Consider the following 17,281-nt stretch of genomic DNA (forward strand, 5'->3'; position numbering starts at 1 on the left):
TCCAGGCAGGGGACAACCATGAACATACCCAATATTCGCAGCAAGTCTGTGAGCTGAGATGCTCCTGTTATCCAGTTGGAGAAACTGAGGTGGAGACAAATCAAATAACTCTCCCCCCAAAAAACCTTCTTATAAACAGGGTAGAAATTTATGAAAAGGGTGAGTCATATTTCTTTGACTGATTTAAAAAATCCTATTGCTGTGAATAATGTGAAAGATGTGAGTAAGCTGTTTTCTTCTTACGTATATTGGCGTATCCATATCGATAGGCTAAATCCACACGGAAAACTTCCACAGTGGGGCCTAAGTGTGGGTATCCTACATTGCTTTTAGGCAGCCAGTCACAACTCTGGGTGAAAAAGTAGACACACACATACAAATTTAGCGTATCGAGGAAGACTTTAAAATATTATGTGTTCTGATAAACTCACGTAATTTTAAGAAGACTGCTCTTTACTAAAAATATATATGTAATATACATACATACATGCATATGTATACACATATATATATATTTGCTGTATATGCAAATATATACACATATAATATATTGAGATGTTACTGTGTGACCAAATGGGATATAAGTAAAACTCCCAAAGTAAAAAATTTTGCTTTAATAGCATAAGATAAACCTTGATTTTATATGCTAAAATATCTTACTCTGTTTTCAATGATAAATGCTAAGGGTGTTTTACGCTCTTCGGCTCATGGACTTGGGTCGGGGGAATGAGTCATGGTGATGGTAGGTGCAGGTAGTTCATTTAGTGTTGCTGCCTGTTCAGGAGTTTTGGTGAATGATTTTAGATGTTGCCTAATGAGTGCTCTGACTTTTGAGACCGTTGAACTGAAAAAAAGCATGTTGTGTTTTACTAGAAACATCTTATGAATTATGACCAAGTAGAGGACTCTAAATTGAGTTAGTAGTGCACTTTTTTACTTCAAACTAAATCTAAGTTGTTTTGGCTATTTCTTTCCATATTTCCCACTTACAGATTTTCTGAACGTCTCTTACTGCCTATTTATATGTAGTTGGGATGAGTTATATCAAGTGGTCAAGTTAAGACTTAATTTCAAGTGCTGTCCATGTGGCGTGCTTAAATTGTGAGACAATCCTGGCTAGGGTGCCAGGAGGTAAAAGAAAAAACAGGTGTGATGCCATGGAAAATTCTAGGAAATTATCTTTTTTAATAGAAACTTTTGATGAAGTTTTATACATTCCTCAAACTCATGTTCTGAGTCCGTAATACTTGAGTGTAAGACTGAACGTCTGCCTTAAAGCCTATAAGAAGGGAGTATCAGGTTTAAGTTAATCATATTCTTTTCTTTCCCTAACTTTATGAATTGATTCTTTGCATTTTGGGGGGTGGGTAATGATCTATATGTTTGAGATTTAGTACAGAGATTAGAAAGTTTAAATCTTCCTAATAAAATTTTATTTCTTTCCAAGGCATAACTATTTCTCTCCTTGATTATGGTAGAAGAAGCATTTTTTCCTGAGGAGTCTTGATTTTGCTGCTGACTGGCTACGTGACTTTGGACAAATAACGTCAAATATTACTGGACCTGTTTCTTCATTTATGAAATGAGGGGCAACATTACATTTTAAAGCTGTTGAATGAGTAGAACATACCAGAGGTTACATACAAGCACGTGAGCGCAGCAGCGCGTCAGCTCTGCTGGGGTGGGAGGCAAGTTTGCTGTGTCACGTGCAGTGTCGATGGTGTTATCACACCAAAAGAGTTATTTTGTGCTTTTCTGGTTCGTGATTCTGCTAATCTGATAGTAACTTTTCAAAATTATGTCCCTTGTATTAAAAACTAAATCACTGCCATGGTGATTAGAATCATCAGGATGAGTGACATGAACAAATTCAGAATTGCTTCTCATATTTTTTTTAATTGAAGTACCATCAGTTACAATGTGTCAGTTTCTGGTGTACAGTGCAATGTCCCAGTTGTGCATATACATATATATATTCATTTTCATGTTCTTTTTCATTTAAGGTCATTACAAGATATTGAACATAGTTCCCTGTGCTATACAGAAGAAACCTTTTAAAATCTATTTTTATATATAGTGGCTAACATTTGTAAATCTCACTCTCAAATTTATCCCTTCCCACCCCTTTTCCCCAGTAACCATAAGACTTTTTACTATGTCTGTGAGTCTGATTCTGTTTTGTAGATGAGTTCATAGTGTCCTGTTTTTTCTTTCTCACTTTCTTTCTCTTTCTTTCTTTCCTTTCTTTCTTTCCTTTCTTTCTTTTCCACATATGAGTGATATCATATGGTATTTTTCTTCCTCTGTCTGGCTTACTTCACCTAGAAGATGATCTCCAGGTTCATCCATGTTGCTGCAAATGGCATTATTTTATTCTTTTTTATGGATGAGTAGTATTCCATTGTTTAAATATACCACAGCTTCTTTATCCAGTCATCTGTCGATGGACATTTAGGTCGTTTCCATGTCTTGGCTCTTGTATATAGTGCTGCTGTGAACATTGGGGTGCATGTCTTTTCCAGAATTGCTTCTCTTATATTGAATGCTTGATTTTTTAAGTATCTCCATGCTCTGTAATTTCACTTGACTGCAGAATTTATCTTTGATCTTCTTCCAGAGTGAGGACATGAATGCTTCCATAGTCATATTCTGTGTCTTATGAAGCTTGCTTTGTGGGCTCCAGCAGGCTAGGTAAGAATCAAGTGGTTGTGTATTTTCTGTTTTAAGAATGCTTCTTGATAGAACGTCTTCTCAGATCAGCCGCACACATGACAAGTCTACTCAGACAGCTGAAGCTGCCAATGGGCTTGTCCAGCCGTTTACATGTCTTCATGAGCCACCTTCTCCTCCCGCCGCCCCCTCGTTCACGCTTACAAAGCTCCCTGAGAAAGGAGTCTGACCTTTCCTTTGTGTCTCACAGTACCCAGGAAAGGACTCTCTTCACCTCTGAATAGTTTATAAGTGTTATTGAGGATTTGGGATTAAAATTACCACATAGAATGGAATAAGCCTGTATCTGGGACATCAAACTGTTTGGGTCAGTGTGATTAACCCAAGACATAGTGGTTTTTCTAAGCTCTCGGTTTTGTCCTGTAGTCAGTGTCTCTTGACTTAACCATAAATTGATTATTCACCTTATATTGGCTTTTATGTAATGTCTTGGGACCAGATGCTAACAGGGGGAAAAAAAGTCTGTCCGAGTGCAGGTTGAATAGATGCACATGTGCGCGGACAGGTGTCCTTGTGTGTGTGTGAGGGGGAGGGGGCGCTTAGAATGTGAGAACTGGGGTACACATTACATTTGCATCCTGACCTGAGTCCTACATAACTACCTCATTACACGCACTTTGTCTTGGACCTGTTACAGTTGGCTTTCAGAAACAGTTGTTAATCAGTGGTAAACATGATGCCTCAGAAGATCAGACATGTCTGTTCTTTCTTTCATGTTTTCATTTTAGCTTTACTCTGTTGTATATTTGCTGAAGACTTAAATTACCCGGGATAAATATATTATTGAAATGTGCCAACTTATAGCTGGGCAGACATGATATTGAGGCTCTGAGATACATCTTAACATCTGGGAACAATTTAACATGCCTCATATTTGAGAAGTATCAAAGCAGACTGTAAAATGTAATCAGAAAGCCTGATGGTTGACAGTCATATGTAACTGACAGGCTCTGCAAAGATCAGCTGTGATCACTCAGAGCACAGGAGCCCGAACTGTGCAGAAAAGAGGCCAAGTTGTTTGTGTGTGGTAATCAGAAGGTGGTAGAATGCAATTTTGCATTTTGTCTTCTCGGTACAAAGAATCATGCTTGCAGGCAGGGTGTGTCTCTTCCGTGTAACCTTTACCTTCTTGGCATCTGCACAACTCCAAGTAGTTGATGATTTAATAAATACTGTATGAATATAAATGATATTATCAAAGTGTTTCCAAATATTCCAACGAGTTTTAAGGTAGAGTCAGTGTTTGACAGAATTTAAATTTGTGACTCTGTAATTTATAGGCACATCATTGTATAAATACCATCTTTATCTTGTGTTAACTTGGGGCAGAATAATTGAGGGTGGTTTTTTGGAAGCAGTTGAAGTTTACTTAAAACTGTTCTCTGAAGATATTTTTTTTCACCCTGGCATTTCTTCTTAAACATGTTTAAGACTGCTCAAAAGAAGGTGAAACAAACTCAACTCACTTAAGTCTCCAGTTCAGAGTCGTTGCTCATTATCAGTTGGTGGGTGTGAAAACAACTTAATAAAGTTTGGGTAATTTAGTTTCAGTTTAAATTCTCAACTGGCAATTGGCCGAAAACTCCCATGTGAAGACGCGAGCATCCAAGAGTCATTTTGTGATTTGGCTGCTGTCTGCTCGGCAGAGGAAGGCCCTGCCCTGTCATGAAGGCTTCGGAGGGACTATGGAAGGAAAATCCATGGTAAGAGTTTCCATTTAACTTGTGTGTGTGTGTAGGTGCATGTGTGTGTGAAGCCTACCAACCCATTGTATTTGAATTAAAATTTTAGAGCTGTTAATATCTAGGACATAATTAATGCCAAATGTTTGAATTTATGTGTCTATGACTTACATTTATAGTAAAATAAATGCAAAGGATAGTTTTATAGATAAGAGAATTTATATGCTTAATGTTGATAGGAAAATAGTACGAAGTGTGAAAAATCAGTTACACAGTTCCCGTCTAGTTTAACAAATTCAGTTTTTGGTAGTTCTACTTAATTACTTTTAAAAATGGCATATTATAAATGTCGCTGGATTGGGGGTGGAGAAGAGGAAGTTTGACCGCGAAGGGAGTTGCACATGTGACAGAACTGAGGAAGTGAGTGAATGAATGAATTAAAGTTGATACCAAAATGAATTTATCTATTAGTTTCATAGCCATTTCTTACTTAAAGTAAGTGTCATAAATTTTTCAATAAAGTAGTCTGTTGATTCCTCTTGTTTTTTACTTTCATTATAAAATGATAGGGGAAAGAAAAATGTAGTATCAAATAATGAAATAAATTTAGTTCAACATTAGGCCTTTAAAAATGTATCATTATTACTGCGCCTCTGTGAAAGATACTAAATTCTCAAGATAAGATGTTTATATAACAAAAAAAGTAGAGTAGCCATTCATAATATATAGCAGTATCAAGTTTTACTGATAAATCAGATATCTCTTCCCTGCCTTACACACTTTTGCACTGAGGAAAGAATTCAAATTTGGCACATTAATATTTTTATCCTCATTGTGTTTGGTTCCTGAATATCCCTTTTCATGGACACCTGTGTCCTGTCAGATCTATGTCTAGTTCTGTTAACTTGGGACAGGAGCGGAATTAGTAGCATATAAAGGTCGAAATCTCAAATCCTGGTTTATCAGAGCTTACTCTGGTGCGTCTGTGGACACAGTCGCTTCGTGCTGGCTGGATAATGGGTGATGAAGGCCAGATACTAACACTAGATTGTGGTCCTGCTGCCAAACTTACAACTTTTGAGACCAACACAGTTTGAGTAATTGGTTTTTTTGCAATTAGGGATGTCCGGATGATGTGAGTGGGATGTGACCGTGCTCTCAGCCACTCTCTAGAGTTTAATAACAGACATGCAGGACGAGCACCTGTGACAGGCGGCAAGCTCAGTGCCCATCACCGTGCACACAGTCAGACGTTGACAGTGAACCAGCACCTGTCCTTTAGCCCATCTGTGCAGTGATTCAGATTCTTACGGACTGCTCTGTGCCGTCCGTTCAGCGAGGTGAGAGCAAAATAGAGCAGCTAAAAACACACTTCCTACCTGCTCTTGAACTCCCAGTGCAGACGGTGAACAGTGCAGACAAACTGACACAGACAGATGTCCAGCTGCCGCCGGAGCCGGTCCTGGAATGGGGGAATGACGCGGCTGGGGCTGCAGGCGGGGCTGGGGGCTCACATGTGCCGTTATTGAGCTGAACTGGTGACATGTTTTTTGAACTTCTAAAATTTAGAACTTCTTAAATGAGTATCTTCTAATTGAAACTTGCAGGAGGACTGAATTCTAACCGTGGGGAGAGACGTTTTTATGCTGCTGTTCTGTTTTCTTAGATTCCATAAGAATCTGCAACAGAGCCTTGTCACGTAGTGGTCGTAGGTGAGAATTTCATTTTCAGGAGAGAACTCTTATAGGCTCCTTTAACATTTTGAGATTGAATGCAGTGAATGAAGACCCCGCTCTCTTCAGCCAAATTTGAGTTTATGAAAGGATGTCAGCCGTAAAATAACAGCTGTCATCTCCTTAGCAAGGGTCCCATTCTAGTATCCAGCCAGTACAGGGATTATCTGTCAGCCGTTGAAATCACTGAGTTGTTACATGCAGACATTTTTTAGTGATAGTATGATTTCCTTAATCAATTTTTATTCCTTTTTGAAAGGAATTTCTTTTGAAAGAAAAAATGTAAAATTTGTTTTTTTAAATAATTTATCCCAAAACATACACATTAAGTTTTTAAAAATAAAATGGTAGAGCTTTTGGTTGCCTGACTGTTTACACTTTTTCTTACAACACAGAGAATCTTGTCTAGGTTGGAAAGACACTAGCAATGTTTGAAAAATGATGAAGTTAGTTGTTTTCACATGTGAGATCTGTCAACATTCAAAAAAAATTCTCATTGAAGACTAGCTTTTCTTTATTCAGCCTGTAGTACAAATTGAATCAGAACATACAATCTAGTATTAACCAAAACTTTAAAAAGCTTACTTTTATAACAGAAAAGATCTTCCCCTAATTTACTGCCAAAATAGGTAAGCTATTTAAAGTATCAAATAAATGTCTTTTTCAGATGGAAAAAATTAAGTCCATTGTTAACTTTTTTCTCAAAATTATTGTGTTGAATTCAGTCTCTGCAGTGACTTTTAAATTTAGTTTTTCCTGATATACTCAAAAGAAAGTCACCAGCCTTTCAAGTATTTTGATCTGAAGATCTCAGCTCAGCCGTGCATGCAGTGCACTCGCTCAGCTGGGGGAGAGACGTTCTTCCCATCCCTCCGGGGCAGAGTGATCCTTGCTGAGTAACATGCCCTGCAGTGTCCATGACAGTACATTTCTTTGATGGTTCTTTTTGGTTCTGTGATTGGTCCACGTGGTCAGATGGGGAATTGGGCATTTAGCCTCACAAAGATATTTAAAACACACAGATTCGTAAACATCGCAGATGGAAGGCAATACATAGCGTTTCTTTTACTGAAATGAATGAAAAATGACCCATTTCTAAGCAAAGGTCTACTAATAGTCATTAATTTTTAACTATGTAACTTCAGTATAGTAAATCAGTATCTGACTGATATGTTGTAATACAGTGCCTTCTGTTTTGGGGCTACTGGTGTCAGAAGAAATGGTGATTACCAGTGGTGTGGAATTGGACATTTGAGAAAGGTAAATTTTAATAAAAGTTACTGTTTATGTTGTGGGAAGGAAAATACCATTCTCAGCTCAGAAGAAGGAAGAACCTTTAAATGTGGAAAATAAAATGGAGTACGTTCCAAGGTCCATTCTGATAAGAATCTAATTTTTGCTGCTAAAAATCACAGCAATTATTTGAATGAAAATTGTGACACATCTTAAACATCAATGTATTAATAATGATATAAATATATAAAAATTTTATATGAAATAAGTGTTACCAGCAGTATTAGGCTGCTACTACTAGGGATCTTTACTGAGGACACGTAAGAGATAAAAGAGCAGATCCCGCTCACTTGTTCTGTACATTCTTACTGACAACCTGCTATATGTCAGGCGTGCCCTGGGCATTGGGAGGGGAGAGTCATGACTAAGACTGATGTGACCCCCAGGTCTTAGACTGTCGGGGGAGGGGGACATCAAGCAAGTAATCACAGTGAAGTTGTGATGTTAAAAAACAAAGCAGTCCTTTCCTAAGGTTGATCTGGAGTGTGCTAACCACTTCATCAGTTTACTTCCCTCATGAGATGAGGCTGTTCATTTTGACATAAAAAACTGGACAAAAACTCTTTGCTCTTAGAAACTAGTAGGGACTAAAATAGCCTTGGATTTTGTAGTGCTTATTTAAAACAAGAAACTGCTATGGAAAGATGTTCAAGTCTATAAGGTACCAAGAAATGTGAATATGAGCAGAGCAAACTCACAGTGCCTGTCATGCAGATTATACAGTATACAGATCGTTTAATAAAATTACATGAAGCAGCTGTACATTTAAAGCTGCCGAGCTGCAGTGGTTACAAGGGTTGGCTCTAGAATCAGACTGGTCGGGGGTAAGTATTAGCTGTGGCACTTCCAAGCTGTGCAGTCTTAGGAAACTTGTCTAACTCCTCTGTGCTTCAGTTTCCTCATCTGTGAAATGGAGGTAATAAGAGTACATACCTTAAAGGAAATTATTTGATGCAAGTAAAATGTCTACAGCAGCCTCTAAGGAGCTGCGTCCAGTACCTGTGTTACACTGCAGAGAGCTGCTGCCTTCACCGCTGCCAAACGGGAGGTCAGTGACACTGCCACCCCAGCGTGGGCCCTCTGAAGCAGCAAGGCGGCCGTCCCTCAGAGGCCTCCCTAGATTGCATCTCCAGGCCCCAGTTTATCTCAGCATTTAACCCAAAACTCATCTGTCCCAGGCATCATGGAACTGATCCTTCTTGTCTAAGAAAAGTAGCAAAGATCTGCCCCGGAAGATAAGCCCAGACCAAATCAGACTAAGTTCTGGAAGGAGGTGACCATGTGGATATTGAACATCCTTTTCCCTGCAGAACCCTCAACACGGGATTCCTTCCTATTACAGGTCTACATTGTATTTGTAGTATTTGTAAACTTAATCATGTGTAGCCCTACTTGCTACTTATCTTATTACAAAACAAATTGCTTCCTGTCTTAAGACATATGTTAACTACTTCCATACATAATATATGAAAATATTGTTAAATTTGTAAAAATATATTTTATGCAGACTTTTGCTATTATCTTTTAGTTTGATATCCTTGAAAAATGTTTTTAAGAGTTAATGATTTTTGCCAAATAATTCTTGTTAGACAGCAATTTCAGGGTAAAATTTAGTTCAACATTTTCTTTGAGCTGCGAGCCTGTGGCTTAAGTGTATGTATCTGTACAGACAATTTTGTATTTGTGAATTAATTCAATTTGATTATCATAATAAGGGCAAGTACTTTGTTTTCAGATGAAATATTTTAATTAGATCCAAAATAGTTATTTCATAAGCTAGTGCCTTTGTTTTTGTTTACCATACAGAAATATTTCTTTCATTGTAAGACTAAGTAAGGGGATACTTGTATCAATACTACAAGCTGGTTTCCCATGACCACAGTTAGTTCGAGTAGAATTAATCAACACGTGTCTGTTGAAGACTTACCGAGCTACCTAGCACTTGCTGTTCCAGTGTCACGGCCACCTGAAAGAGTTATGCTCTTCCTCTGCGTGAGCCTTAGGAGGATGGGACCCCTGGAGGACACTAGGCATCAGGAGGACACCTGGGCCCTAGTTACTGCTCCACGCGAACACGTGAGGGGGCTTAGATCCCAACCGCCTGAAGCTGTGAGGCCGACCCAGCCTCTCAGCCTCCTCGTTTTATGTGTGTATGTGTCGTGCACGCATGTGTGCATGCCTGCGTGTACGTGAACTTGTGCGCATGTGTGCACATGCGTGTGTGTGCACGAGAGCATGTGCACATATTCACACAGTTTGTACATATCCTTTCCACGTTGTTGCTCTAAATTGAATGGAAAGGCCAAGAACTCATTAAGTTTTTTAATGTTTTAAATATACTGAGTGAAGAATTCTGTTCTGCAGACTTCGACATGATGCCTTCAAGTCACCTCTGTTACTGATTTTTACATGTGCTGTTTCAGGGCTTCTCACATACCCCCATATAAGTGAGGTACTGAGTCATAGCTTCACAGGGGAATCGTGAGGTTCCTTTAGTTTGCCAGACTTCAAACTGATTTCCTTGTTACGTGATTCCGTTTTTTTCTAGTAAATGTTTCCACCGGGTACCAAATTATTTTTTTACACCTTTGGACTGACTTTTTATAAATCAGCTGTAAGTAGTTGCAGGGTTTCTTGCCAGCTCTGCCCTTCGCAGCGCTAGGCAGCGCCGAGGGGCGTTTCTAGTTCTGCAAGCAGAGTCCTGCGTGCTCGTGCCCCTCGTAGCTGGCTCCTCCGTTACCACGGAGACTGCGGAGACTGCGCGGTCCAGCAGCGAAGACCTGCCCCCCAAGGAGCGGGGGCGGGGGAAGGAGCGGGGTGGGGGAGTGCGGGGGGCAGCTGCTGATGGAAGCCGCCTGCTGCCCAGCCCCGCCCGTGTGCAGACACCTGTGCCCATGGGCTTGGGGTCCCGGGGCTGCTGGCAGATAACCGCTACTACTCGCACGCACTCACTAGGAGGCTGGCTGGTGTGCCTATTCAGCTGCGAGGTGCTGCTGTCCTCAGAATTACAGTAATTCTTCGTGTTAGAGGAAATCAAAGAGCTACAATAGATGCTTTTTATAGGCTTTAGTAAAAGATTTAAGAATGCCCACATTGTGAGCTACTACGTTTTAAATGTTAAAATGTTACAAGGGCATTGAATGCAAACATTTTTTGGAAAGGATAGTATTTAAATTTGCAAGTTATTTGGAGGAAGTACTAACATTCAATCATATAAAAGAAGACTGAACTTCATAAGAATAGAAAATTAACAAAGAAAAATACTTTCGGGGAGAATTTGCTTACTGTTTATCATGTGGAAAAAAAGTCTTACACATCATGAAGAAAAGTGAAGTCAAAGACTAGTCAGAGTAATACCTCCAATTGCTGTGAAAGGAGGATGACAGGCAGACAGCCCCTCTTATGCTGTAGAAACTTTTTATCTGGGGACAAATAAGTGATGACTATGGTTCATGTCATCTGGAGGTGACTTGGTGGAATACATGAGGGGGAGGTTTAAGTGTGTTCCTGCCACACACTTTATCCATTAGACATTCATTTAAATGTTTAAGAGAAGCATATAAATTCTAATACCTGTGTGGGTGTTACTTTTATCTGTCTTGCCCTTGGATACCTGAGTACTTGCTGTGTATGGAATAGTCTGCTGTTTTATACTCAGCACAGTGAGGCTGTGACACACTGCCTCCCCTCGTGTAGCGGAGGAGACCAGTCAGCCTCCTTCAGAGAAGACTAACGGTTGAAGAAAGGGTCGTTGGAATCACGGGGTAGCTTTTGAAAATGCAGACCCAGGTGATATGCACCATTAAAATCAGAAGGCAGAGTGAGTTTACTGAGATATGCCGGAGGCAAGGTAGCAAAATAAAATAATTTACTTTAGTTGGTTCAGTGTGCCCAGCACACTGTAACATCTTTTGTTTGTTTTGAGGGTACAGATTATTTTGTCTTCCTGATATTTTGTTTCCTAAAGTATTGCTGGACTAGAATTTACAATTTTTTTCTCTACAAATATGCACCTACACAGTAACAATATATGCAGAGAGAACTTGTAGTGTAACTATAATACCTCTACCACATCAAACAAAATCAACAAAAATTCTTTATCACCTGATAGTATCTCCTTATTCAGTCTCTTCTGCTTTTTATTCAAAACTGTCGCTCACATTTGGGTTGTCTGTTCAGAATCTTAACAGATTCCATGCAGGGCGCGGTTGTTAGCGTTGCTGTGTAACTCAGGGCTGCTTCTTCCCCACCGGCTCTCTGCCTCCCTGCTCCCTGTCCTCTTTCTTTCCATCCTGCTCATGACTTGTTAAGAGGCTGGGTAAGCAGTCCCGTAGAATAGCCCCCGTTCTGGATTTTTCTGTTGGCTTCCCAGTTAACTTACTCCTTTAACCTCTAAATTTCCTGCAAATTAGAAGTTAGCTCCAAATGCTAAGTTAGATTCAGGCTCATCTTTGATTTTGGTGTTGGGAGAGGGTGGACAGGAATACTTCAGCCATGGGGCTGTTCCTTCCTCCACATGGGACACACAGCATCTGCTTGGCTAAAATCTGTCAGTGGTGACAGCCCGGGCTCCCCATCGAGAGTTTCCCCTTTCCTTTCATGGTTTCATCCATTGCTGATCGTTTCTGAATCATTTCTGTCATTAGAATTTGCAAGATACTGAGTATTTTCATCTGGCACACCATCCACGTTTATTAGTGGAAATTCTTGTGTAAAGGAGAAATTTCCCTCACGAACTCTGCCCTTTAGATTTCCCTGAAATAGTTCATCCTAGAAAGAAACCTGGTGCTTTTAATGTCATCTGTTACGTGCATAGTTTATGATTCAAGAGTAACTTTAGGTGTGAAGAGTGCATGCAGTGCCCGTGTAATTGCAGGATGTTTATAGACTGAAGATACTTCTCATTTGACTTTCATGAACGTTGTCAGTATTAGGGTAACTTTACATAGTCAGCATATACAGTGTTGATCATTTAGGAGTTGGGAACCTGTTCCCAGTTCTGCTTTGTCAGACATCCCGCTTTGCGATGAGTCAGGAGTGGTGAGTTGAGCTTCGAGGAGTCGGTTGCTTCATTAAGGCAGCGAGCTGGGCAGGCTCACGGAGCAGAGGGGCAGCACACAGGTGGGTGGCTTGGAGGGCATGGTTCAGTGTTGCTAGAACATAAACATAAATTCAGGAACAAAACACTTACCATTTTTATTACTAATTTATTCACTAGTCACCACTAACTCCATTTTTATTTAATACTGTTAACAAATGAAATATGAAGAAAAAAAATAAAACCAAAATATTTCATTTTTAGATGACATGATTGATTAGGAAAATCTATGGCAGTCAATTTTAAAACTATTTTTATAAACAATCAAAATAAAGTCTTGGATATACTATATCTTTATACCAGCTGAAAAGTAATGGGAAAAGACCCCACTGAGAATTGTAACAAACAAAATATAATACTTAGCAATAAATTTGAGAAATATGTTAGACCTTTAGAAAGTGTTTTATATTTGAAAACATTTTAAGATTCAAATGGGGGAGAGGGTATAGCTCAGTGGTAGAGCACATGCTTAGCATGCATCATGGGTTCAATCCCCAGCACCTCCATTAAAAAAAAGAAAGATTCACATAAACGAAGAGACACTGTTTCTGAATCAGGAGGATATTGGCAAACTTTGAATATAAACAGTTTATAGACATCAAGGTTTACTTCTAACTTGCAAAATTTCTAGTGATGTATTTTATTTTATAGTGACTCTTACAGTGAGGGGGGGTCTTACCCGACCACATACAGGAATGTTTTTAAAGCAACATTGTCTAACACAGTGGTAATGAGGCAGGAATAGACCTGTGCCCAGATACTAGCAGAGACTTCTCTGCTCCTTGGGGATTTAGATATAAATTTCCCTTGACCCACTGACGTCCTGGTCAGTGAGAATTAAGAGAAATACCCTTCATCATGTGACTGTCACAAATCCCTAGGACCCTGGGTCTCTTGTTTCTGCTCACCCGCAGCCCTGATTTCTGTGAGTGTCAGTACAGATGTGAAATCAGCCCCTCTTGCTAGTTTTAAACAGTTTAGCATTCTGTGAGTTTAGAAACTCTGAGTAGGTGCTAGAGCCAGCAAATTTTTTTTCTTAGTCTTTGAGCAAAACATTGTCGTCCACATCCCTGCCCTGGTCCTACTCACACACTTTCCTAGATTAATGCAATTGCCTTCGTAAAGGGAATTCTGAAAATAAACTTCTTTCTGTCTTGTGCAACATGGATTACTAGAGCATTCTGAGGAATCCAAAATTAGTCCCATCTACTTCCAACAACTTGCTGCTCATTCCTAGAGAGGCCACTTGAAGGGCATTCGTTCAGTTCAGTGGTATAACTGCAAAATGGATTAGGCAAAAAAATGCATTCATTCATATGCTATATAACCATAGGAATTTTTTTTAAGTAGCATAGAAAATGCTTTTACATCTTATATTTGAAGCATTAGTAGAACTCACGAAGGCAAAGATACACTTGAATGTTAAAAATTTTTGTCAGATTACGGTATTAAAAGGATTGCTGACGATTGTGGAAAATAACCTGTATCGAGAATTAACAAAGTAAATTTCAGTAGCTGTGACAGTCTTTTATTATTGCAGAATATGCAGATTTAGATGTCAAGATTCTAATATATAAGTGAGAAAAAATATGACAGATTTAAGAATATGAAAATAAATTCGAATAATAAAGAAATATGGGAAATATTTACCCATGCACTTATCAAAAATTATAAATTATGATTTAGAGATACAATTTTTTCTTTGTACTAAAGGGTCTAAATTTGCTTAAAAGAAATCTATTATTAGCAAGATAAGTAGTGATACCAAACTCTTTTGGGAAATAATACAGGGATATATGCTGATGTTTAGATATTTCACCAGTAGGAATTTAGTAAATAAATATTGTGCTAATTATAAATCATATATATAGAAAAATGCCCAATTTAGAGACTGACTGTAGAACATCAATGTAAAATATTACATTGTCCCTAAGTGATTATTTTTGAAGACTCTGGAGCAACTGTCCAGTAGAACTTTTTGTGTTGGAAATATTCTATAATTTGCATTGTCTAATATCATAGCCATTAGCCCCATGTGGCTACTGAGCACTTGAAATGTGGCAAGGGCACCTGAGGAACTGAATGTTTAAATTTAAATACTCACATGGGGCTAGTGGCCACAGTATTGGACATCACAGTTCTAGAAATGTGGAGAAATACTAGGTGTAAGTGAAGATAAACTAGTGAGTTTACATGCCATGATTACAAGCACGTAAATACCTGTATGTACACATGGAAAGTGTTACTCACAGTTGAAATATTTGTATTAGGTTAGAAGGAAATGGATGGCTTTTAAAAACACTAAATAGAAGATGAAGTGAAGATAGTGCAGCATCCCACACTGTGCTGTTCAGTATGGTGGCCACTGGCCTGATGTGGCCATTTAAATTCTAATTCATTTAACTCGGGTGAAATGAGAAATCCAGTCCCTCAGTCACACTGGCCGCTTTTCAGGTGCTCGGTAGACCCACATGGCTAATGCCTCAGTGTGGACAGGGCAGACCCAGAGCATCGACCCTCGCAGAAAGTTCTGTTGTAAGTGACGTAGGGAGAACTGATGGAAGATGTCATTGATGACTCGTCAGTTCATTTCTAAGGGCACAAATGAATTAGACCTGGAAATTCGATTCAGTAAAAAAGCATAAGGAACAGTATCATAAGACACTGCTTTGTAGCCGAGACAAGCACCCTACAAAGTACAGGCAGCAGACTGACGAGTGCTGGGTGTCCCGGTCCACGACTGACTGCTGACTGCCCGTTTCAGCCCTTGCTCAGAACCTTTTGTAGCAGTGTGATGTCTGTGTTGCCCAAGCACATCACATGTCTCATCTCATTGAAGGATGGACCGGTCTGTTATTGACAAAGCCACCTGGAGAGGTCCATGTAGCAAGGGCTGAGGAGCAGCTGTGAGCAGGGGTCCCCGGTGGGGGTGGAAGCGGTCCTTCACCACAGACGGTGCAAGAAACATCGGTCAGGATGAAAAGGAGAGAGTAGATTGCCTTCAGCAATTTTGTAAGGCTTAAATTAGTTGTTAGTATAGCTTAGTAATCTGTACTTTCAAGGGAAGTGAAAAATTAGACACTAAATCTCTGAATGTGGTTAAACTTAGACTTCATCCTTCCTGCCAGTGGAAATGAGGCCAGAGAGCCAGTGTCCATCCATGTGAGCCAGGACTGGAGAGGAGCTCCTGGTCAGTGCCTCTGTCTGGGGGTCTTGTTTCCTCTCTTCACCCTCCTGGGCCTGGGGTTCAGCCAGCTAGCAGAATCTTTATCTTCCAGCAAAACGTCCAGCTTTGTTTTTTCCTTTACCCCTTTTAAGCACTGTTTGGCATATTACACTTAGTTCTTCGTAGTGGTTTTCATCCCCATCCCCTAAAGTTAGTTTCAAATGTTTCTCAAGAGTTCTTAAATAGGAAAGTTGTTGTAAATTAAGTGAGCTGCTAAAGCTTTGTTTTAAAATTTCTTCGATTTTTCCCATTTAATCCTGTTTCCCTGATACAAGATACTAGATTGAATTCTTTGTGAAATGTAAAAAGGTTTTTACTACTATAATCAAGGCACAGTCTGTCAGCTAAAACTTAGTTTTACTGATCTGAGATCAGGGTAAATCCTAGAATTGCTGCCTGGTTTCTTACTGAGGTCAGGCTGGACGCTGCACGGCTGCATGTGCCCTGAAATGAACGTTCCACGCGCACCGTCTGGTCTGTGTTGAGGGCCGGTTCTCCATGTGCAGGATTTGGGGTTAGATGGAATCAAGTACTTTGTAATAGTTTGTTCCTCTGATTCTAGTGGCCTTGTATTTTGGATTTAAAAACATACACATATTTAGTCAGTTACCGGTATGATTGTTCTGTTACTGATTTCAGCATTTCTTCTTTTTCTCCCTAGTTTGTCAAATTTGGAAAGAGTATAAAATAACTCAATCTCTGTTCTTGGTAATAGTCTCTAAGTGACAGGAAAACAAATAAATGGATGGTGTTCAGCTTTTCCTGTTTAAATTTTGTTTTCTTTTGAGATGGAAGAAAATGTACATATTTACTTAAAATATATTTGAAAACCACATTGTTAGAATGGCATCTTCTGATTTCAGTTTAAAATTATGCTGATGGTTTCCTTAGGCAGAATTACACACGTAGTTACCATGTTATGTGGTGTAGAGCTTCCCTTGAAAGATGAAAAATAATTAATACTAAAGCATTAAAAGGCATGTTACTTTTTATCTATATTAATATTCTTATAGTTGATACTCGGTAATATATTTTGAAGGTACAGTGTGATTTCCTGATCTTAAAGTATTCCATTCCTTTTCAGGAATTTGGGTTGTAATAATAACAGTTATGACATTTTCTCATAAATATTTTAAGATACAGCATTTAAAAAACATTTTCTTAAGTTATTTAATATCTGATTAGAAGTTAATATTACTATTTTTAAATGACACATTTCAGTGTGCCAAGAACTGTTGAAGGCTCTGCAGATAATCCGTGTAAGGAAAAAAAAAAAGCAGTCCGGGGCCCTTCCCGCCGGATCTCACATGTAGCGGATCGCTGCACGGATGCGGCATTTAATCCGCTCAAAGGGCTGCTTTTCTAGTGGTTGACAGGAAATGCGTGTATGAAAGAGAGAGTCAGGACAGAATTTCTTTTTGCTCTGTTTAACTCGTTGCTTTTCAGTGAGTTAGCTTTTCAGTGGCATTTACAAGTGTGATCATTTGACAACCCAGAATTCCCCATGTTTTCCTCAACT

General features: G+C 39.2%; 1 protein-coding gene across 5 annotated transcripts in view; it reads left to right on the top strand.

Annotated features, from left to right (window-relative positions):
* Positions 1-17,281, top strand: part of ZEB1 (zinc finger E-box binding homeobox 1) — a 170,081-nt gene that overhangs the window by 40,943 nt on the left and 111,857 nt on the right. The window lies entirely within an intron of this gene.

This window comes from Camelus ferus, chromosome 35 (assembly GCF_009834535.1).
Source record: "Camelus ferus isolate YT-003-E chromosome 35, BCGSAC_Cfer_1.0, whole genome shotgun sequence".
Taxonomy (NCBI): Eukaryota; Metazoa; Chordata; class Mammalia; order Artiodactyla; family Camelidae; genus Camelus; species Camelus ferus.